Source organism: Protopterus annectens, chromosome 4.part1 (genome assembly GCF_019279795.1).
Source record: "Protopterus annectens isolate FY-2018-M chromosome 4.part1, PAN1.0, whole genome shotgun sequence".
In the NCBI taxonomy this organism is placed as follows: Eukaryota; Metazoa; Chordata; order Ceratodontiformes; family Protopteridae; genus Protopterus; species Protopterus annectens.
Window position 1 is genome coordinate 989163486 of NC_056734.1, and position 25253 is coordinate 989188738.

The 25253-nt window shown below is 45.1% G+C and overlaps 1 protein-coding gene across 1 annotated transcript in view; it reads right to left on the minus strand.

Moving 5' to 3' along the window:
- Positions 1 to 25253, minus strand: part of PSMD1 (proteasome 26S subunit, non-ATPase 1) — a 2664479-nt gene that overhangs the window by 916598 nt on the left and 1722628 nt on the right. The gene's annotated exons all lie outside the window — the stretch shown is intronic.

Below are 25253 nucleotides of genomic sequence, written 5' to 3' on the forward strand. Positions count from 1 at the left end.
CTGAGCTCCAAGGAATTATAGCATACAAATCACATTAGCCCTGAAGAGTAGTTGCTGGTTCGGTTCTCTGTTAATTGACACTACCTGAAAATATGTTCAAAATGCACGTTTTATGTCGCTCCTTCCTTTCAATTCTATGAGAACTTTGAAAAAAAGCATAAAAGGACTGTTGCTGTCAGCAGTGGGCATTCCTACACTAGCCATAGAAGTTTCTGCTGCCCTGACATGCTGATGAGAATGAAGATCAGCCCCTAAAAAAACTGACGAAGCACTTACCTCGTACAGTAAAACAGCATGAATTTGTTTACCATATGCAGTACTATGCAACAGAAGGAAAACAGAAGGGAAAAATGGAAAAATTATTAATCACGGTTAAGGATAGTGAGAACGGTTACTAATGTCCACAGGTATATCAGATGTCCCTCCGATAAAAATAGCTGCAAAGCAAAAGCTGGGCCTGAAATTAAAGAAGCTTTTTCTTGACTAAGCCAGTAAGCAATGAGAACTGTTATCTCATAGTAACAGGACATGGACTTGCTAGCCATTTCCTACCACTATGTAAGACAGAGGGAGGGATTAAATATAGACACTGTATAATTTTATTCCATCATAAAATGTTTATTAGGATAAAACAGGTAATAAAAGAATGAACAAATAAAGCATCTTTGTAGTCTACATTAGATGAATTTGCAGGCCGCAAGCAGCTTACTTGGCTACAAGTCTGAGACCCCACCTTACATCAGAATGAAGGATGAGTTAGTAGCCTAGGAATATAATATGTACTAAGCAGTCCTAAATCATATGGCATAAGTCTTACTAGTTTCAGCAGCACGAGCTCCAGGATATCAAATTACTGTCGCCTGGAGTATAGTAAGACACAGGCAGTGCTTTCCAAAATATGACCCAGAAGTGCAAAATAGGTCCTTGCTGACAGTCAGGTTTAAAAAACACAAGTAAAACATTAAGAGAATTCTTTTAGGACAGCGAAACACTTTCCAGCTGGAACAAATCCAATACAACACCCAAAATGTCTTGATTTGCACTGGTGCCGTATCAGATTTCTTTTTGTTTGAAGTCCAACCAAGCAAGCTACAAATGGAATGACTTGATTCTGTCCAATTAGCAGATGCAGAGACTGTGCCCAAAAAGAAAATTATCTACATATTAAATGTGCATGCCCCTTCTCTTTAAAAGACTATATGGACAGGACTAGGCACTTTGTGAATGTCATGTAAGCAGTTGCAATGTTAAATGATAAATAAAAGGTACATATACCATAAGATGCCTAACCACATACATCTTCAAGTAGACATAAAAAGTTATGCACTTACCATAACGTTCCATGTTTGTTGTCCTTGATCTCGCCTTCCCTTCTTGGTTGGGTTCAGAGTCGACCCTCGGCTCCAACTCGGCCATATTCTAAAGCTGGAGAGCTTCCACTGGCTCAAGGCTAGAGCCTATCCCATCATGCCTAGCGCTAGTTACCCAGATCTCATTTGTGGTAACCCGTAACACTAGGCCACAATGTGTAGATATATAAACTATAAACCTGTATAACAAAATATATATATATATATGTATATAAGAAAAAACCCTCAAGCCATAAGTAGAAATTCTTATTCTATCCAATTCATAAGGCAGGAAGGGAATCAAGGCCTATATAGCCAAAAGATGGAAAACTCCTCTCGATCCTCCAGGAGGGGGAAGGAGGGGGGATGCAAGAAGGAAGGTGAGATCAAGGACAACAAACATGGAACTTTATGGTAAGTACATAACTTCTTTATGTTATGTTGTCCCTATCTCACCTTCCTTCTTGGTTGGGACAGCGTCCCCAGCACCTTCTTCATGGGTGGCTCAATGGAATATACTCTTCAGAACCGTGGAACCAAAGGATGCCCTGTTCTGGGAGGCCACAACTATTTTGTAATGAAGGTATGGGGGTTAAACCACATAGCTGCCACACAAATTGAATCTGAAGGCAGTCTGGCCCGAAAGGCTGTAGAGGTAGACAAAGCCCTGGTTGAGTGTCCATGGATTTTACCTGGTAGTTTGTTCTGAGTTACAGATGTAATAGTATCCAAAATCCATTCTGATAAGGTCACTTTCGATACTGGAGTTCCCTTTTTTTTTTCTCTGCAAAGGATGCAAACAATTGGTCAGATTGTCTGAATTCCTGAGTCTTGTGCAAAAAGAAACAATCGTCTATGAACATCCAATTGGTGGAGTTTACACTCTGCCTTGTTGCCATAGTTCGGAAAACACACTGGTATTTCTATTGATTGATTCACATTGAACTCTGAGCAAACTTTTGGTAGAAAGGAAGGCTTGGCCCTGAGAGAAACCGTATCTTTGTGGAAAATTAAATAAGGGGAACGAATGGAAAGGGCTTGTAATTCTGATACACTCCTAGCTGAGGAAATGGTGATCAAGAAAATCATTTTCCAAGTCAAAAACTTTAGAGCACAAAAACTGGCTGGTTCAAATGGAGGAAGAATCAAGGCAGCTAAGACTAAATTTAGATCCCAAGGAGGACGTGATTCTCTTATTGGGGGTCGGAAAAGGCTAGTACCCCTCAGAAAAGCTTTGCGTAGCCTGTGGGACATAACGCTGGAACCCATTTCTCCCACATGGAAGTTGGAAACAGCAGTCAACTGAATTCGGATAGCTGCTGCTGCTGCTCCTTGGTTAAAAGTTTCAACCAGGAATTATAGTATCTTTGAAATGGGTGTAGTAAAAGGATCAATATTACTGTTGACAGCCCAACAAGAGAACAGTTTCCATTTACTAGTATACAGTTTCCTCAGAGGATTTGTGAGAGGAGATGAGTATGCTGTACAGCCGGGAAGATGTCAGGAAGCCTGGCTAAACCGGGAAGTGCAGGAACCAAGCTGTCAGCTTGAGGGTCTGTAAGGAAGGATGGAGTGTGCCCGACTGTTGCATCAGCAGGTCTAGAGCTGGGTCCAGGATCCAAGGCTCCTCCAGGAGGATGGGGGCCATAGAAACGGGAATCAAATTTGACGAGGCCAGTAGGCGGGCAATGAGGATTAGCTAGCAACCCACAGATTTTGCTTTCTGAAGAACCCTGGGGATCAGAGGAAACGCATACAGAAGCCCCGGGGGCCAATCGCGAATAAGTGCATCCCTGGGCAATTGTCCCGGTGGGGGGACTAGGGCAAAATAGCTGCTGCATTTGGCATTGATGGATGTGGCAAAAAGATCGCAGCAAGGCTGGCCCCACTTGCAAAAGATCTGATTCGCAATATCTTGTTTCAGGGACCACTCGTGAGGCATAAGAGCAGCCCTTAGGTTGCCCGCTATCACGTTGGAATTTCCCCGGGATGTGCATCGCAATCAGAAAGCATTGGGAGGACATCGCCGACTGCCATACTCTTAGGGCCCCTCGACTTAAGGGATAGGATCTGGTTCCGCCTTGCATGTTGATGTACCATACCACTGACATGTCAGTCTGAATCGCAATCGTCCCCGTAGGGTGAGAGCTGTGAAGTGCTTGCAACGCCAGGAGCACTGCTCTCATCTCGAGGACATTTATGTGCAAATGGTACTCGTGTTGTTGCCAAGTTCCATTAACAGTCTATCCCAGATAATACCCCCCACCCTATCCGGGAAGTGTCCGTGGTCACTGAGGCCACTGGATGAGGGAGAACGAATGGTCTGCCTATCGTCAGCTGGGTGGACTGAAACCACCATTTTAGGCCCTTCTTGCAGGTCTCCGTGATGAGAATTTTGTGAGACATGGGTAGATCTTGCATGGACCAGTGAGCAAAGAGCCACTGCAATAACTTCATGTGGAAACGCGCCATGAGAACGAGAGTTATAGCTGCCTCCACTGAGCCCAGGACTTTGAGAACAAATCTTGCTGGAGTCTTTTTCCTCCCGATTAGAGTTGCAACTTGGTGTTGAATGGTCGACACCCTCTTCTGAGGCAATTTTGCTATCATGTCTTTGGTGTCTAGATCTGCTCCTATAAATGTAATATACTGACAAGGCAACAAGCCAGACTTTTCGGAGTTTACGGTGATGCATAGCTGAGAACAGAGGCATATTGTAGTGTCCCTTGTCTTGGTTAGTCGATGCTCGGTGGTGGAGGTAAGCAGCCAGTCTAGATATGGAGACACCTGGAATCCTAGACGCCTCAGATGAGCCGTGACTACTGCCATGTATTTGAACACCCTAGGGGCTGTGGTGAGGTCAAAGAGCAGAGCTCTGAACTGATAGTGAATGGCTCCCAGCTAGAAGCGTAGAGATCTCCTGGATTGCCTGTCCATCTTGATATGGTAGTACACATCCTGGAGATCGATGGAGCACATCCAATTGTCCTTTCCCAGGAGGGGAAGTATGGACTGCAATGTCACCATCTGGAACTTAGTCTTTTTGACAGACTTGAGTCTGTTAAGGTCCAAAATAGGCCTCCAGTCCCCTGTTTTCTTTAGTACAAAAAAAACCTTGAGTAAGTCCCTGATCAGATTTGGTCTGCAGGAACTTCTTGGATGACTCTCTTTTTTAACAACTTTGAACTTCTAGAGTTGCTTGTTCCCTCAGACAGGGTGGCACATCTGGGATGGATTTTTGTTTTTGGGAAGAGGTGGCATGGAGAAAAGAATATTGTATCCCCTGGATATTATCAACTGCACCCATGTGTCTTCTGAGATGTCTTGCCAGGCTTCTGGGTACAGTGGCAATCTTCCCCCAACTGACTTGAGAGGTGGACAGGCGGGCCCCCTTTAAAGAGCACTGGAAGGGCCTCCCAGAGAACGTATCTGTCGCCCTGACTCTGCGGACCCCCCTCTGACAGGAGGGCGGCATCTCCCATTATTATTCCCCTCCTACCCCGGGGGGGGGGGTTACCATGTGCATCAGGCAATGTTCCATGGGATTTCTGGAACCACATCCCCCCCCCTTTGACCTGTGAGGTAAGGCCGAGAAGGCGTGGAAAAACGTACTCCCACGGTACAGTCTTGCCAACTTGCTCGCACCTGGTTAAAGTCTCTTTTACCTTAGGCCCAAGCAACGATGACTAATCAAAGGGGGCACTGGTAAAGGAGGACTTGAAGGGCTCCGCAAATTGACAAAGGTGAATCCAAGAATGCCTTCGTAAGGCGACTCCTGTGCCTACAGCCCTGCTCGCTCCGACTGCACAGGAGATAAACCACATGGAGGAGTTGACTACCAAAGATAAGGTCGCAAGCTGAGTAGTAGTCTTATCTGCAGCTCCCGCAGCTGTAGGATCCTGTAGGGTATCTCCTAGCTCTTTCAGGAGATCCCTCTGAAGATGGGCGAAATGGGAGAGATAAATACAGTGACTTGATAGTAAAGGCCGCTGAGGAAGAGAGACACTTCCTGTATCTATCCATCGTACATGACTCTGGCAGATGGACAGATGTAGAAGTCTCTGCTAATTCCTTCTTAGTGGCTGTCAACTGGCACACCCTTGGATAGGAAGGATTTGTTGTCTGGAGCAGTTATGAATTTATTGGGCCTCCGTGGAACTGGTTCCGGTGAGCTCCACAACTTTCAACTTACTACCCCTAGCAGCAGGTCGAAGGGTGGAGGCACCCAAGAGGTGGAGGGTCGGGAACCGAATGCATCCAGGTACACGGACTCGTCAGAAGGGGAAAGGGACTTCCAGCCACCTCTCTGCTTGAAGATTTCCAGAATGTAGGAGAATGAGACATCCTCACAGGGGGACCGCGGAGACCCTTCTGAGTCCTCCATGTCAGTGTCTGATGTCAGACTCTGGTGAGTCCACATGCTTCCTCTTACATGTCCTCTTCTGGGGGAAATCCTCAGGGGGATGTTCTGGGAAGGTTTTGGAAAAGGGGGGGGGTCTCCCAATGGGGTGCCCAGGGGCACTGATTCTCTGCGCTTAGAATGGAGGGGTGGTGAGAGGGAAGACACTGGCTCCATAGGGGACAGAATAGCTGAAGCCGAGGGAGGAAATGTTTAAGAGGACAGCACACATCACCACGAAGGCACCACGCACCCAACCAGAATGTGTCCCCAGCTCCAAAGAGTCAAGAGACCTCTCCCACACCGAAAGTGATAGTTCTGAGGCTGATGTGGGAGTCAAGCTCACTTGTGCCAAAGCTCCGAGAGAGAGAGAGTGGGGTCAGCAAGGGTCCAATGCCACTCCCCCCCCCACCCCCCGAGCCGATGAGGGAGTGTCGGCTCCCAGATCCCTCGATAGGCAGTATCTAGGAGATCGGAGAGGATGTCGGAACAGAGACCCCGGAGGTTTTCAGAACAGACGGTTCCATCACAATGACTTCCATGTACTCCGGCTCAAGGCTCAGGTGAGTCAAAGGAGGAAAAGGCGGTCCAGGAAAGAGAGTAGTCGACTCCACAGCCATATGGGCTGGGCTCAATAATATTTTGTCGAGAGCCAGTGTCTTGAGAAGCCTCTTAATCAGCCTCTCCACATAGTCTAAAAGACTCCTGGAGGATCGAGAGGAGTGGGTGGACAATCTGTGACTGCCCACCACAGACTGTAGAAGCAGCGACTGTGGAGCAAACTGCACCGGTTCCAAGGAAGAGGATCTAGTCCTCCTAGACAGTTCAAAGGACACTGCTCGAACTGCAGGAGATAAGGTCTTTTCGGACCAGAGAGGTTTCGGATCCGAACTGGTAGATTTCTCTCTCTCTCTCTCGATTGCTCCTAAGTCAGAACCGATGGAGGTGCCGGTTTGGGTGATTTTCCTCGTTTACTAGCCTGATTCACTTCTGCTGGAGTGTCAAAATAATAAACGAGACTCTTATGTCCATCAGTCAAGGACATTTTCTGGGAGCACGAGTCAACAACAAAAGCCCAATATAGTAACATACAAAACACTGAAGTTATAGATATCAGACACACAGCTCTACAATGAGCACTAAGAAACTATATCTAACTTTTTTTTAAGCAAAAACAGAAGGTAGTAAGGTAACGGAAGGGGGGAAAGCCTCTAAGTCAAATGACAACTCCCCCGACCAAGGAGAGCCTCTAACCTAAATGGCTATTCCTTACCAGAAAAGGAGGGAATAAGGGGAAGGCCCACTAACTGAAACGGGTTAAAAGTAAGGGGGGAATATTCTAAGGAAAAAAACGGATTCGAAAAGGGGAATAGGCCTGGAGAAAGAACACCTAAACAACAGCAACAACAACAAGAAAATGGAGATAGAGGGACTAAAACACTACTAATCTACAGAAAGACACTGAAGAAATATCAAGATTTAAACACAAGAAATAACAATAAAATTCAAAAACTTAGCCTGAGCCAGTATCCAGCAATCTTGAAGCTTCAAGCAGCAAATGAGATCTGGGTAACTAGCTCTAGGCATGATGGGATAGAGTCTAGCCTTGAGCCAGTGGAAGCTCTCGAGCTTTAGAATATGGCAGAGTCAGAGACGGCTCCGAACCCAACCAGGAAAGAAGGCGAGATAGGGACAACATAACATTTAGAATTATTGCTATCACTCCCAAACCTACCTTGATGAAGCTGCTGCATATCTGCAAATCCAGTGGGACAAAACTCACTCGCTCTACGGATCTTAACCAGGACATGCTGGACAAACAGATACGTCTTCTAAAGGTTACCACTCCTCTGGGGAAAAAACTTCCAATTCATGTAAAACAGAGGTCCTCAATGACCCTATTTAAGTGCAACCTGGACAACTGGACAGGAAACTGTAAATGTACACCAGAGGTTTCACCTACGTCCCTCTTAGACAGGGGCAGCCAGTGCTGATCTTAGATTCACGAGCAGACTGTGTGTGTATATATGTATATATATATATATATATATATATATATATATATATATATATATATATATATATATATATATATATATATTTTAAACAAGAAATATCTTTATTAAATTATCATGTATGACATAAGCCATGTTACATTTACATAACTGACAAACCACATCGACACAATCTCAGTTGCAAACATTATACATTCCAAACCGTGCAACAAAACTGTAGCTTCAAACATTATCACTTTTAACATATCCAGTCACTTAGTCAACCAACTACATGGCTCATTCAAATTCTGCATTGTTTTAAACCTTGTTCCTCTACTGCATGTATTGATCCCACAGTACACATTTTTTTTTTACTATATAATTTGCTCCTACCCTTTTCTAAGGATCCCAGTTCCAATTGTTTTAACTCTTACTATCTTCACTACTTCTAGAAAGGTTGGTTTAGACTTTTATTTGCATTGTCTAAATGCTTTTTTGGCAGCCATCATAATTAGACTCAGCAAGGCCTTACTATGTATAGGGAATTCCAAGTTTGTATCACAGCTCAAAAAAATAATTTTTCTAGTCACTCTGACTTGTTCATCCAGCATCTCTGACACAGCAGTTTGCAGGGGATCTTTAAAGTCTACCAACTCATTATACTCCCAGAAAATATGTTCCTAGTTACCTCTTTCTGCCCCATCACACCTCCAACATTTGCTGTCTACCTGAAAAAATTCTTTGAAGTCTGCTTGGGGTATAAAAGTACCTGTGTAATCACTTCCAGGCAAAGATCCAAAATCCTTTAGAGTTTGTTTCATATTTGGGGAACATACCATTGTTTTTTTTGTGAATTGCTTATCTAATCTCTCTTCCCAGTCCTTGCTAACTTTCTCTGATTGATTCTTACAGTTACCATGCAATATTTTACATGCTCTACTAATATTCCTTTCTTAATGGGAACTTCTGTTCTAGATTCTACTAAAAACTCTCCCAGAACAGTCTTTCATTTAGGACTCCCTACTTCTTTCTCTGCCTATAGTCTATCAGTCCCTGGTATAGAAGGGAATCTTTAGCCTACAGTCCAAGTAAGTGCTTGGCATCTTCCCATTCTATTACCTTTCCCTCTCTTATTTGCCCCCCCCCATCCTGGTTCCTTTGCCAGTTCTCTCCAATACATTTTTGCCCATTCTTACCTATTGTCTGCATCTCTAGTTGCAATCATCCCTTAAGCAGAATCTCCTTTCTCCACTCCCATGTTGACTTAGTTCTTAGAAGACCTTCTGCTACTTTATGAATATAACACTCTGCATTATTACTGTTGTTCTCCTTAAAGGTCTGCATCCAAAACCCTGGTCTCTCCCGGTTACTTGAGCTTCCCCCATTTCATCATCTCCTCTTTCCACTTTGAATTATAGTTTTCTGCTTGTGCTATGTATAGCAGGCTTAACTGTGTTGTTCCGAAATAACCCTTCAACTCGGGCAATCCTAATCCGCCCTTTTCTATTGTAAGAGTAAGATTATCCAACTCGACTCTTGCTGTCTTCCCCTTCCAGATAAAATCCTTCAGCTCTTTATTAACTGCATCCATAACTTCTCTAGGTGATAAAAAAATGCCTAACCAGTGTACAAGACTTAAGGGACTAAAAACATTTTAACTGCTTGTTTCTTACTATCAATATCCACATAACCGAGATTCCATCTTTTCTTTGAGCTACACTATGTATTGGTCCATAAGAGAACAAAGGTGTAAAATGGCTAGGCTTGTAGAGGACGTAAGACAATAGTCTAGTAACCCTTCTATGAGCCTATAAAAAAAATGAGGTTGGAGGACCTTTTTTACTGAACACGACAATGCTGCATCATTTTGCATTTAGCTTGAAACCATTTTCAGTACACCATGTGCATAGTCCACATCCCTGTTGGAGCAGTCTAGTATCAGTGGATGAGCATATCATAGGGCCCAACTTGCAATATTCAGCAACCTTGACAACAGCTTGGACAGCTGCAAAATAAATGCCAAATGGCAGGGGGGGGGGGGGGGGGAGACACTGACCCCCTATGGTACTCTACTAATTACAATTTTATACCAGCAACTTTTATGACTTGGGATCTGGGGGATAACCAATATGCAACCTAGCAAATAATGTAGGAATTTAAGATGGTTTAATTTTCAATACTACCACCATTGGGGATATTATCAAAAATATTGACCAGGTCAAGACAAGCAATGTGCACCAAGTGCCACTGCCCACAACCTCTGCACACCCTTTCAAAGTTTAACAGGTTCAAAAGATAGGACCTGACCCTTCACACAACTAAAGTGGGCAGTCAAGATCAATTAAGTTGACTGTGTCTGCATAAATTAATTCTGCTATACTACATTCTATAGTTTTTCTTATAAGGCTGGCGAGACTGATGGGCCTATAACTACCTGGAGGTGCAGAGGGGCCACCATTGTGTATGTCAGTCACAGTGGCTGTTCTCCAGGCATAAGCCACAAACACTGTGAATAGGCAGAGGAAAAGAGACTATCTTAATGTGCTGATGCTCCATTTTGAAATGGAGTAAACACGTTTGAGGACAACACTCAAACACCTTGAAACAGGAAGAGGAGACGTGACTGAAGGCTTACCATCTTCAGTTCCTGTATTTTTAAATACCTGCTTAGTGAAGAGAAAACCTGAATGCGTCCTGAAGTACTGCCTTTTTTCTTTTTCTTTTTTTAATCCTGAAGAAAAAACTGTAGAACCTTCATGACTGAAGCACAGAAAACTTTCGTCTCTACAACTTCCTTAGTTAACACAGTTTGATGAGAGCCTTGGCATGTGACAGCAAGGACATGGATGCTGCTGTTATAGAACGAAGAGGAGACTTTAAGAACTAATACCGTCTTGTCACCAGTCTTTAAAACTGACATCCAGCCGCAGTTCCAAGAATAACTTGTTTCAGTGGTGCTGAAACTGATCTTTTGCTGCCCCCTATTGAAAGACAAGGCTAAATGGCAATGACGCATGCAATAATGAGGCAGGTAAGAAGGGGGTGAGGGTGGTATGCCCCTGATGCACTCAAACAGGAAACACAAACTGACTGCCACCAAAGGATGAGAAAATCACAGACTGATAATTCTTCAGACGTGCACATTACTCAACACTTAAATTCATTTCTGCTTGTACCAGAAGGTCTACACCTAAAAAGACTTGCCTGATTAGAAAAACTCGGAGACATACTCGGAGGCTCTAATAAAAAACTTACCAAAACAACAGAGGCTCCCAAAGCAGACATCCAAAAATCCACCATCTCAAAACAAAACACATGCAACACATACTTCAATAAATCAGTGCGTCAACCAATCACAGCCCTTAAGGCTGAACACCATGCCTGATACACTAGTAATAGGTGACTCTATAGTCAGACACACTGATGTCCCGCTGACCAGGCTGAACAAGGAGAGGGTGACTGTGAGCTGTCTATCGGGAGCTAGGATCCGCCACGCAACACACACACTCAAGTCACTCCAAAGCAAGTACAAATATGACTCCGTCATTGTCCATGCTGGTGTGAATGACCTGAGACATACCTCCCGGGACTACATGAAGAGAGACAGAGGAGCTCTCAGATTATGTAGCCCAGGCTGGTATGTCCCTGACCCTGAGCAGCATCTTGCCCTAACCAAGAATGATACCACAATACAAAGACAAGATGATCAGCTTTAATAATTGGCTCAAGTACTGGTGTCATTCTAAGGGGATCCAATGTCTGTCTGCCTGGGATGACATGTTGGACAAGCCACGCTGCTTCGCAAGGGATGGCTTACACCTGTCACCACTGGGCTTCTGGATATTGGCTAAGGCTCTTGCCACCCCCATAGTGCCTTTTTTAGGCAAGGCTCAAAAGACAAACCCACCCCCTTAGAAAACAAAAATGGAAAAAAACTAAGGGTAATGCTGCTCAACGCCAGAAGTCTAAATCTCAAGATGCAGACACTTGATGCACTCCTCAGCATGGAGAACATCGACGTCTGTGCAGTAACTGAAACCTGGTTCAAGGCTCCTGAGAGCACCCCAGCGCTACCAGGCTATACCTCGTATCATGCTTTTCAGCCCCAAAACCCGGGCCGAACCACAAAGGGAGGGGGAGTGTCCATATTCATCAAGGACACCCACACCTCCAGGTTAGTAGCAACACATGAAGCATCAGAGACCATACAGGTGCAACTAACCATAGGCAAAACTGCTATACAACTGGTAGCATGTTACAGACCATCCTCCCAATCTCAAGAACCCCACTCAGCCTTCCTGAAGACATTGGAGGATATGAATGTATCACAAAATACCATCATACTGGGAGACTTCAACTACCCAAACATAGATTGGGTACATTATTCTAGCCCTAATACCCTAGCCCAAAGGTTCCTGGAATTCATAAATTCAAATGCACTGGAACAACTAGTTACCTCTCCCACTAGGGGAGAATATACTACACCTGATCATCACAAACATGGGGACATAATGCTCCACACCGGAAGTATACCCCTCACTAGTGAGATCTGACAACAAACTAATCACCCTGGATTATACATATCCCATCTCCACCCCCAGCACAAAAGACCACAGTGAAAAACTTCTCAAAACCAGACTTCACTCTTCTTAAGACTGAGATGGAATCCTTTAAGCCCACTGTGCCAGTGGATACCACATCCCACAATGCCGAATCCTTCACAAATGCTTTCTATGGACATCTCCAAGAACGCATGGATCATGCAATCCCAAATAAATCCAAGTCCCTCTTCACCAAAGGCAAGCGTCCTGTCTGGTGGACCTCAGCCATTAACAAATTGTGTAACAAAAGAAGGAAGCTACTGCACGTCAGAGCAAAATCCCATGAAGGGAAGACATCTCTGATCAACATTAGCAGAAAACTACGTTCTCTCATAAAACATCCAAGGCCAACTTTGAGAGAAAAATCGCTAAGGACACTAAAGATAACCACAAAGCCTTCTTCAGCTATGTTAGAAACCTGGGCGGAAACCCTCAGATATGCTCAGAGTTGGTTCACAACAACAAAAAATACACTGAACCCACAGATATTGCCAACATTCTGTCTGACAGGTTCAGTGCAAATTTCTCCTCCTCACCCCCAAAAGAAGAAACACTTATCCCAGCTGAATGTAATCTCCCTGTCATCTCAGATGTCCAAGTGAGAACCGCCCTAAACAAAGCTAAAAACACAGCATCAATGGGACCTGACGGTATCCCGGGTTGCGTGTTACGTGAACTCCAAGAGGAGCTAAACCCACACATAAAATGCTATTTAACCTTAGCCTTACTTCGGGATATGTACCTGAACACTGGCGTACAGCAACAGTGGTCCCACTCCACAAAGGGGGTGCCTCTACAGACCCCGGAAACTACCGCCCCATAAGCTTAACCAGCCTGGTCTGCAAAGCTATGGAAAGAATCATTATGGAACTCATAAACAGAGACATAGGGGACCTACAGACACTTGACTCCACCCAGTTTGGCTTTGTAAAGGGAAGATCCTGCCTTTTGAACCTGGTTGACTTTCGAAACTGTCACTAGAGCCATTGATGAGGGCAAAGCAGTCCATACAGCCTACCTGAACTTGGCTAAGGCCTTCGACACAAAACCCCACTCAGGCATCATAGATAAGCTCAACAGCTTAAACGTAAACCCTTATGTCACTAGATGGGTTGCAAACTGGCTAAAGGACAGAACCCATAAAGTTAAAATCGCTGGAGCAATGTCAGACTCAAAGCCAGTCACAAGTGGTGTCCCACAGGGATCTGTCCTGGGACCCCTCTTGTTCGGCATTTATTTCTCAGATGTTAAAGCAAACATGGGAGGGCTGTGGCTGACAAAGTTCGCAGATGACTGCAAACTAGGCGCCATAGTCGATACACCAGCGGACACATACATCCTACAAAAAGGCCTCACAGAAATGGACAACTGGTGCCGGAGTCACGGCCTTAAACTAAATGCCAAAAAATGTATAGTCATCCCCTTTGGGGAAAAACAAAGTACCCACAAATTATCACATAGACAGCAACTCACTGAGTATGGAAAAAGTAATCAGAGACCTAGGGACCCAAGTCGACAGCGACCTCTCATTTGACACCCACGTTGCCAAAGTGGTTAGAAAAACATTCTACCTTGCACACCTCATCATGAAGGGATTCACATCCAGATCCAAGGATGTCATTGTACCCCTATACTCCTCCCTCATCAGACCCATGATCGAGTACAATACCCCATTTGGTATGTACCTCACCCAGCATTTCCAACAGCTGGAGAGACCACAAAAGAACCTCACAAAGAGGATCAAGGGTCTCCAACATATGTCTTATTCTGCCAGACTAAAGAAACTTCAGCTCTATTCAGTAGCATATCGCCTGCTCAGAGGTGATTCTCTGCCTGACGTACAAGGCCATGTCCAATCAGGATCTGATGGACATGCTCCACCTCAAAAAATCCAAATCCATCAGGACCACGAGAGCTAAAGACTTAAACCTCGGCACAAGTATGAATAGGACATGCTGGAGGGATAGATTCATAACCCAGAGGCTTCCCATACTTTGGAACAAGATCCCAGTTCGTATTAGACAGAACCCCTCACTGACTCTCTTCAAGAGAAATCTTGATGAGTGGATGGGAGATCGTAAGTTTACCCCAGGGGTCACACATCTGTGTCACTGCTAGACAGGGGCACAGTAAACTAATTCTATTATATAAGGGGACCTTCACTGTGTCACTACTAGACAGAGGCACAGTATTCTAAATTTATTCTGTACATTTTTTGTACCATTTCATGGGGTGGCAAAAGCCACATCACTATGGCTAGGCTTACAAATGCCCCAGGGCAGATAGCCTAGTACTATACTATGAAACTATGAAACACAGACACATCATCCTGCAAAAGGCAGTGCTAGTAATTACAGGTGTGGGGGTAGCCACATTCTTTGATTTCCTGTCCTTGCCTATTTAAGTGGTACAGTGTGAAATATTTTCTGCTTAAAAACCTCAGCTTTGGCCGGCTAAGAACTTGCTGTATTCAACTGGACGTATAAGAGAATTTAAGTACCTTTATCTGCACTTTTTTTTCCCCAAAAAATACAGTATTTAAATTGATTTTAACTGTGTTGCAGGAATATTAACTGAACTGGAAGTTTTGACTCTGCTCTTCAGTTAGTCCCACCGACCTTCCCTGTTTTTGTTTTGGTGTTAATCTTAGTGGCCTTGAAACTGCCCGCCCCTCTTGTAAATTTGTGTTTGGATACTCCTTCTAGGCCCATCTCATTTGCTCACTCAACTGAGTGCAGTGAAATCATATTCTGATTTCAGGCACTCCTACTGTGTACAAAGAGAGCATCTGGGAAACAGAAAAAAAAATGTCAGCTTGTTTCCTGCCTTTCCTGTTAAGTGGTATAGACTATTTGTAGGCTGCTGAGCCCCCAAGCCCTTCTGTGTTGGAGGGAAGCCTTCTACCTTATTTTTTTTTCTTATAACTAGCCAGTTTTCTAGTTTCAGCACTCAAATCTGTTTCTTTGATCTCAGCACTTGTTCAGAAAAAAAAAATTTCATCTGCTTTTACTGTACTTGTGTTTCTACCTACTTTATTTTACTATTGCATAATCTTAAAAGTACTCACTTGCATTTATTACTGCTTGGTGTAACTCATTCTAAGCCTTTTGGTTTAACCACTTGGGCTTCGGACCAGCTGTTTTGCACTGAGAGGGTTTGTGGTCTGCACTGTAGTGGCAGAACAGGTAGCTTACATCCTTCTAGGTTGGGAACTGCTGATTGAGGACTCTGTCTGTTATTCTAAAAGTGTATTAATTCTGGTTTAAGCACTTGGGCTTTCAGGCCAGTTATTTTACATTAAGAGGGTTCGTGGTCTGCACTCTTGTGGGAGGAGAGGCTGGACTCTGCCCTTCTGAGCTGGGAATTTCTGGTTAAAGGCTTATAGTGCATGCATATCTGAATTGCTTCTTACTGAAGTTGGTGGCCTTGTTTGCTGTGGCATAGACTGGATTCGGGCCTGCTGGATCTAGCTTTGGTTGTGTAACTTTAGCACTAATCCAGGCATTCTCTAAAGTACTCAATTGTATTTATTACTGCTTGGTAGTAACCTGATTAAACTGTAGCTATCATTCTAAGTCTTTTGGATTAAGCACTTGGGCTTCAGACCAGTTGTTTTACATAAGGAAGGTTTGTGGCATGCACTGTGGTGGCAGGACAGGTAGCTTTCATCCTCCTAAGTTGGGAACTGCTGATCGAGAGCCCAGTGTCTGTTATTCTTAATGTGTATTAGTTCTGGTTTAAGCACTTGAGCTTCAGGCCAGTTATTTTACATTAAGAAGGTTCGTGGTCTGCACTCTTGTGGGAGAAGAGGCTGGACTCTGCCCTTCTAAGCTGGGAATTTCTGGTTAAAGGTTTATAGTGCTTGAATATTTGAACTGTATCTTACTGAAATTGGTACACCTTGTTTGCTGTAGCATAGACTAGATCCAGGCCTGCTGAATCTAGCTTTGTTTATATGCTTGCTGTTTGTTTGCTTGTTATTTCCCTGGAACGCTAATTCCACCTAATACGCAGCTTCTCAGCGCTTCTGTGGATCACTAGTGATATCTGCATTGCTTACTGTACTTCTTTCCTTGTTTCACTTGAAAGAAAGTTACTGTTGGTTGTTTTTGCATTTAAGTTACCTGTAACACATTGCACTTAAGTTACCTGGCACTTGCTCACTAAAGCAATTATATAAGTCAGCACTAAAAATTAAAAGCACTACACCCTCACTCCCCACTGGCCCTTGTTTTCAATTATTAAGGAATTCCCAATATTATTCTGGCATGTCCAAAGGTCAGTTGTCAATCTCCTCTCCGGTCCAGCTGGTGAATCTGTGAATCTTGAGGCAATGTTACAACTGCCTCATGTACACAGACAACCCTCTCCTCCTCCCAACAAATTCCAACACATGTGAGAGATGCAAAGTACAGTTTTGTACCTACCATAAATGTAGATGTCCGATAGACATGCAACTGCAGTCATAACATGTGGGTTGTCCTGTCTCAGGCAGCCCTCGGTCGGCCGGATTCCAAAGTCTGGGTCTGACGTCGGCTGATGTCACATTTCTCTCCTACGTCAGAGCGGCTGGAGTACATAAGCATCAGCCAACGCCATTTTCTTCAGTGTTTCTTGCCCCAGATGCCAGGTGCCCTCCAAGGAAGGCTATAATCAAATTGGAAGACAAAAACAGGATTCCAAACAAGTAAATGAGCAATAAAACAAATACACCATAACAGATACCCCAGCTAAGAGTAACAGGGATAGGAGTGGATCCTAGGCATAGAGGGGTATGGAGGGAGGGAAAATCCGACTGCAGTTGCATGTCTATCGGACATCTACATTTATGGTAGGTACAAAACTGTAATATGTCCTTCAAGAATGCAACTGCAGTCATAACATGTGGGTAGAATACCATAGCTTAGCTGGGGGAGGAGGAATGCTCTAGGAAAAAGATGGTGTGGCAATCAAACCCTGCAGGACTGCCGAAGCAAAGCCTGCTCTGGATCTGGAGTATAGAGGGAGATTGTAGTGTTTGGAGAATGTATGCACGGAGCTCCATGTAGCAGCTTCTAGAATGTCCTTGGTAGGCACCCCTCTTAAGAATGCTGTAGAGGTGGCTGTAGCTCTGGTGGAATGTGGTCTGACTATAGCTGGAACAGTCTTTCCATGAAAGGAATAACAGAATCTGATGCAATGCCCAATCCATTTAGAAATAGTCTGTTTTGAAATTGCTTTTCCTTGGACTGCAGGGGCGTAAGCTACAAAAAGTTGTTCAGACTTCCTACTGGCCTTTGTTCTGTCCAGGTAGTATCGAAGTTGTCTGTGAATGTCCAAGGTATGCAACAGTCTTTCCCCCTTATTCTCAGGATTGGGGAAGAAAGCAGGCAGATGAATGGCTTGATTTAAAGAAACCCTAGAAACCACCTTTGGCATAAAAGTAGGGTTGGTCCGTAATGAAACCCTGCCTCTATGAAAAATGATAAAGGGTGGTATTGCCATTAGGGCCTGTAGCTCCGAAACCCTTCTTGCTGAGGTAATTGCCAACAGGAAAGCTGTCTTCCATGAGAGAAATTGCAAGTCAACTGAAGCTGCTGGCTCAAATGGAGGTAGTCAGTTTTTCTAAGACAAAATTGAGGTCCCAGGCTGGCACTGGGGCCTTTCTTGGCGGCTTAATGTTCTTGATTCCCCTGAGGAATTGCCTTAGTAAGGGGCGAGAAAAAACAGGAGGATCAGTGTTGTATCTAGCTGAAATAGCAGATGCATGTATCTTTATGGAAGAATATGAGAGGCCGTTCTTTAACATATCTGCCAAATATTCCAAGATGAGTGGGATGTTCAACAATGATGCATCATGTCCCTTGCTGGTATTCCAATTGCTGAATCTTTTCCACTTTGCTAAGTAAACCTTTCTGGTGGATGGTCTTGAGCCTCTGTTAGTATCCGCTGAACTTCCTTGGAGAGAGATAAGCTGAAGTTATTTATGGGATCTCCCAGGCTGTTAGCTGCAGTGTCAGAAGATTTGGATGCAGTGTTTCGAAATTGTGTTGAGTCAAAAGTAGAGGCCACTGGGGGAGGGCCCACCTCCTGGTGTGGCATATGCTCCGTAGTAGTGGGTACCAGTGTTGTCTTGGCCAGTCCGGAGCTATTATGACTCCCTTGGGCTTCTCTGCTTTGATCTTTAGTAATACTGAGGTCATCAGTGGCAGAGGTGGGAATGCATAGATTGCTAGGGAGTTCCAGTTGAATGAGAGGGCATCTATTTTCCAAGCTTTTGGACGGTATGTCCTTGTGCAAAATGTTGGTAGAAGATGGTTGAGGTGAGAGGCAAATAGGTCCACTTCTGGCTTGCTCCATGTCGAAGTGAGTTGTCTGAAGGCCTTCGGATGTAACCTCCACTCGTGAGGATCTGTGAAATTCCTGCTTAGGCTGTCCGCCAACACATTGTCTTTTCCTGGAACAAACTGGGATTGTAACTGGATGTTTAGTTAGGCTCAGTGATTTCTCCCAAAGCTGCATTGTCAGTCTGCAAAGGGGGTAAGAGTGGGTGCCCCCCTGCTTGTTTATGTACCACATCACAGTGGTGTTGTCTGTCCGTATCATTAAATGGCCTTGCTGGAGTTGGTGTTGAAAAGCCTCGATGGCATGCATTACTGCCATCATTTCCTTTTGGTTTATATGCAGATGTGTTTCCTTTGGAGACCATTGTCCTTGTATACACCTGCCTTCCATGTGCGCCCCCCATCCAAGGTCTGAGGCGCCTGTAGTCATGGTCTGGGTTATCTGTGGTTTTGAATGACATACCTGTGTTTGCCTGGCTCACCGAGGCCCACCATAGGAATTCCTTTTGTAGGCATGGAATGAGTGGTATGATTGTCTCCAAGTTGTTGCTGTGTTGAGACCAAATGCTTTTTAGGTACCATTGAAGCTTTCTCATGTGTAGTCTTGCTAATGGAACCAGGAGAATACAGGATGCCATGTAACCCAGGGCCTGTAGGAATCTCCTTGCAGTCATCTGGGTGAGTTTTGCTAAACCTTTGAAGTAATGAGTTAACTTCTCTTGCTTGTCTTCTGTCAGGTAAGCCATCTGAGAGGCTGTGTCTAGTTTGGCTCCTAAGATGATTATTTGCTGGGATGGCTGCAGTCTTGACTTTTGGAAGTTGACTGTGTATCCCAGAGCATGAAGTAATCGTATGACAATCCAGGTTTTTTTGTCAACATCAATTTGTCGTCCGCTTGTATGAGGCAGTCGTCCAGGTACGGGTAAATTTGTATACCCTGGAGCCTGCAATGAGCAATTACTGAAGCCAGGCATTTTGTAAATACTCTGGGCGCAGTACATAAGCTAAATGGCAATGCTGAGAATTGATAATGCTCTGGCCCTGCAAGAAATCTGAGGTATCTTCTGCAGCTGTGTCTGATAGGGACATGCAGGTATGCCTCCTTGAGGTCCAGAGTAATCAGCCACAACCCCTTGCCCAGCATGGGAAGGAGTTGCTGTAGAGTCAGCATTTTGAACTTTGGTACTATGAGAAAGGTGTTTAATGCGGACAAGTCCAGTATTGGTCTCCATTGAGATTCTTTTCTTGGAACAAGGAACAGTCTTGAGTAAAACCCCTGGTCTTGTTCTTGTTGTGGAACTCTTTCTATTGCTTTCATTCGAGTCAGCAGAGTGATTTGCTTGATAGCCTCTGCCCTCTGATTTTGTGGTAGGTTTGGCATGCCTTGTTTTCTTGGTAAGGTATGAAAATTAAACCTGTACCCTCGGTCTATAATGTCCAAAATCCATTTGTCCTTTGTCAGTCTGTGCCAGTTTTCTGCAAACAGAGCTAATTTTCCCGCCCAAGGGAGCTTCTAGTTGTTCCCTGGTAAGCGGTAGTAGAGGAAAGTCATTGAGATTGTGGTTGTGGGGCAGGTGAAACCCCTGCGTCACTTCTTTGGTTTCCTGGCTGCCATTGTCGTCCCCTGTAAGGGCCTCTGTATTGGCCTCTTCCTCGGCCACGTCTGTTCTTACCCCTTTGAAACTTGTCTGGATTAGGAAAGGACCAGTTTTTTGAAGGCCAATTCCTACTGAATCTGGGGGGTTGAACCTGGAGGAAATCTTTCACAGTCTGAACTGATTTTGCTTTTTCTTCGATGGTCTTTAACACATCCTTAGCATTTGCACCAAAAAGCTTGTTCTTTTCCAAAGGTGCATCCAGAAGTTTTGCTTTTACATGATCTGGTAGAGGTTGATCTTTTAACCAAGCATGTCTACGAATGACTGCCCCTGTCATAGCTGCCCTACATGAAGCTTCCAGTGCATCATATCCACACTGCAGGAAGTGATTGCTTACTTGCTGAGTGTTATGTACAGCTTCCTGCAAAGTCTTCCTGTCTAAAGGATCAGGAGTGGCTAATGTTTTTTGTAAATCTTCTAACAGATAATCCTGATACTGTAACATATGAAAAAGGCAATTTAAAGCTCTCATAGATAAGGTAGTGGATGTGTAAACCTTTTTGCCCCATCTCTCTAATGAACTAGCTTCCCTGTTGGAGGGCAAAAGATTTTTTTAGGTGGAGGCTGAAACTCCTTTAGGCCCCTGTGAAATAGTTTCCAAATCAGCAGTATGGGCCCTGAATAAATGGGAATGAGTTTCTGGGACCCTGTAACACCTCTCTGGCTTGGCTGGAGCAGGAGGAAGAGTATCAGGGGTAGCACTAGAGTCAGAATACAAATCATCCAGAACATCAAGTACAGGAGGAATAGCTAAGGGCCTGTGCGGAGGCTTCTTAAGGAAAGTCCTAAGGCGTTTCCTAGAATCAGAATATTCCTGACCTTGCCACTTGAAATGTTCCCTCATGGTGTGCAGAACTTCCCCAAAAGAAATATCCTCAGGAGGGGAGGCCGAGGGGATGGAATCTTCTGCATCCGAGTCCTCATAGGTCTGGAAGAGCTCTTCCTGGCTATCTGAGTGGACAGAGCCCTCAGAATCTTCATCTGAAGGAGTAGGATCAGAGGGTTCAACCTGGGGCCTTTTATCAGGAGGAGGCTGGGATCCTCTCTCAGGATGGGCCTGTGAACCTCTAATCATGGAAATCAAATCAGCAGCCATAGACATAATTTGTGTTTCTGGAGTCGGCTGAGGTAAGGATTTAGAAGTAATATGCTTTGTTTTGCTGGCTGCCTTAGCCCTAGTGTAGGCCTTAATAGACATGGCCATAGGGGGCCTGGCAGCTCCACGTGCAGGAGTGACCTTGTCTACAGCAATGGTCTCGGGCATTTCCTTGGTTTCGGTATCCGGAGGAAAATCTATAACTGGCGTCGGAGTAATGTCTGGAATCGGAGTCGTCGGTAATGCGGTGTCTTTGGTTCGGAGCGGTGGAGAGACCATCTCAGAGGGAACCGGAGCACTCGCGCTAGGTTTTGGCGTGGAGTCGGTGGTAGAGGCGGGCCGAGGATGTCGGTCCCGGTCTTTTCGCTTTTTGGGAGTTTGCAATGTCGGAAGATCCAACGGCATGGTGTAAGCAAAATTATCGCCGAAATAATCTTCAGCGAACTCTGCCCGGCGCCTGAGTGCGCTTGTTGAAGCGAGCAAAGGCTACACAGGCCGAGACGTCGTGGTCTGGGCCCAGGCAAGGGAGGCAGTAAGAGTGGAAATCCTTATGAGGTATTTGTTTACCACAAGAAAGACAATTAACTTTTTCAGTAATTTCTGACATCGGCTGAGGCAAGAAAAGGTCCCCAACGGGGTACTTAGCTTTTTTGATGACTTCGGTATCGTAGAATACAGGAGCTGACCGACCGGCACTTGCAAACTGCTTCTGCTTCGGGCACCGCGCGGCAAGAAAGACTGAAGAAAATGGCGTCGGCTGATGCTTATGTACTCCAGCCGCTCTGACGTCGGAGAGAAATGCGACATCAGCCGACGTCAGACCCAGACTTTGGAATCCGGCCGACCGAGGGCTGCCTGAGGCAGGACAACCCACATGTTATGACTGCAGTTGCATTCTTGAAGGACATCCATATAGCCAAACTGGAGGCTAAGCTCTCTAAACTCAGAACTGGTGTAACCAGTCAGGAGGAGAAGGAAACCACACTCACTACAATTCCAGTCTCACATAGACCTACCACGACAGCAAACCAAACACAATCACACAAAAACATACTCGGAGGCTCTAAATAAAGATCTGCCTAAGCAGCAGAGAACTCCAAAGCAGACACCCAAGCAACTGCTACCCCAAAACAAAACACATCTCACAAAGCCAGTGTGCTGAACAGTCACAGCCCTTAAGGCTAAACAACACACCTGATACACTTGTAATAGGTGACTCTATCGTCAGGCACACTGACATCCCGCTCACCAGGCTGAACAAGGAGAGGGTCACGGTGAGCAGCCTGTCGGGCGCTAGGATCCGCCACATAACACAAGCACTCAGGTCACTCCAAGGCAAGTACAAATATGACTCAGTCATTGTCCATGCTGGTGTGAATGACCTGAGACGTACCTCCCTGGACTACATGAAGAGAGACATAAAGGAGCTCTCTGAACATGTAGCCCAGGCTGGTATGACCCTGACCTTGAGTAGCATCTTACCCTCACCAAGAATGATGCCACAATATGAAAACAAGATGATCAATTTCAACAATTGGCTTAAGTACTGGTGTCATTCAAAGGGGATCCAATGCCTGTCAGCTTGGGATGATATGATCGACAGGCCACGATGCTTCGCTAGGGACGGCTTGCACCTGTCACCCCTGGGCTTTCGGATATTGGCAAAGGCTCTTGCTACCCCCATAGTGCCTTTTTTAGGCAAGGCTCAAAAGACAAACCCACCTCCATAGGTATCACAAGGGATAAGAAACTAAGAGTAATGCTACTCAACGCCAGAAGTCTAAACCTCAAGATGCACGCACTCAAAACTCTCCTTAGCATGGAGAACATCGATATCTGTGCAGTAACAGAAACCTGGTTCAGGGCTCCCGAGAGCACCCCAGCACTACCAGGTTATACCTCATACCATGTTTTTCGGCCCCAAAACTTGGACCGAACCACAAAAGGAGGGAGAGTATCTATATTCAAAGATACCCACACCTCCAGGTTGGTGGCAAAGCATGAAGCATCAGAGACTATCCATGTGCAACTAACAGTGGGTAAAACTGCCTTCCAGTTTATAGCCTGCTGCAGACCACCCTCCCAAACCCAGGAACCCCACTCGGCCTTCCTGAGAACACTGGAAAATATGAAGGTCTCTCCAAACACCATTATATTGGGCGACTTGAACTACCCAAACATAGACTGGGAGCATTACTCTAGCTCCAACACCCTAGCCCAAAGGTTCCTAGAATTTATAAACTCAAATGCTATGGAACAACTTGTTAACACTCCCACAAGAGGGGAAAACATACTGGACTTGATCATCACCAACATGGGGACTCTATGCTCCAGACCAGAAGAGTATCCCTCACTGGTAAGATCAGACCATAAACTAATCTCACTGGATATTCACATCCCGACCCCACCCCCTGCACAGAAAACCACAGTGAAAAACTTCTCTAAAGCAAATTTCACACTCCTCAAAACCGAGGTGGAATCCTTCAAAGCCCCCGGGCCTGTGGAAAATACGGCCCAGACCGCAGAACCCTTTATAAATGCATTCTATGAACACCTTCAGGAATGCACGGATCATGCGATCCCAAATAAAACCAAGACCCAATCTTCCAAAGGCAGACGTCCTGTCTGGTGGACCCCAGCCATTAACAAACTATACAATAGAAGGAGGAAGCTACTAAATGATAGAGCAAAATCCCAAAAAGGGAAGGCATCACTGATCAGTATTAGCAAAAAACTACGGGCACTCATAAAATTGTCTAAGGCCAGCTTTGAGAGAAAAATTGCACAGGACACTAAGGATAATCACAAGACTTTCTTTAGTTATGTTAGGAACCTGGGTGGTAATTCCCAGATATGCTCAGAATTAGTCCAAAATGACAAAAAATACACCCAACCCACAGACATTGCCAACATCCTAGCTGACAGGTTCAGCGCAAACTTCTCCCCCCCCACCACCAAAAGGGCAAATATCTATCCCAGATTGCTGCCCCCCTGACATCTCAGATGCTCAGGTAAGAGCCGCCCTCTCCAAAGCAAAAAAACACATCAATGGGACCAGATGGTGTCCCAGGCTGCGTCCTACATGAACTCCAAGAAGAGCTAAACCCAAACATAAAACTACTGTTCAATCTCAGCCTTACTACAGGATATGTGCCCAAAGAGTGGTGTACTGCAACAGTGGTCCCTCTCCATAAAGGTGGTGCCTCAACGGATCCTGGAAACTATCGCCCCATAAGCCTGACTAGCTTGGTCTGCAAAGCTATGGAAAGGATCATCATGGACCTCATAAATAAAGATATTGGGGACCTACAGACACTGGATCCTACCCAGTTCAGCTTTAAGGGCAGATCCTGCCTCTTAAACCTGGTTGATTTCTTTGAAACAGTCACCAAGGCCATTGACGAGGGGAAGGTGGTCCACACAGCCTACCTGGACCTCGCAAAACCCTTCGATACAATACCCCACTCGGGCATTATAGATAAGCTCACCAGCTTAAATATAAACCCCTATGTTACTAGATGGATTGCAAACTGGCTCAAGGACAGAACCCACATGGTTAGAATTGCTGGGGCCATGCCAGACTCCAAACCAGTTACAAGTGGTGTCCCACAAGGCTCAGTCCTGGGACCTCTCTTGTTCGGTATATAGTTCTCGGAGGTACAGGCCAACACGGACGGACTGTGGCTGACCAAGTTAGCAGATGACTGCAAACTGGGCACCATAATCGACCCTCCAGCCGACACAAGCATCCTCCAAAAGGGCCTCATAGAAACAGACAACTGGTGCCAGAGCCATGGCCTCAAGCTAAATGCCAAAAAGTGTATAGTCATCCC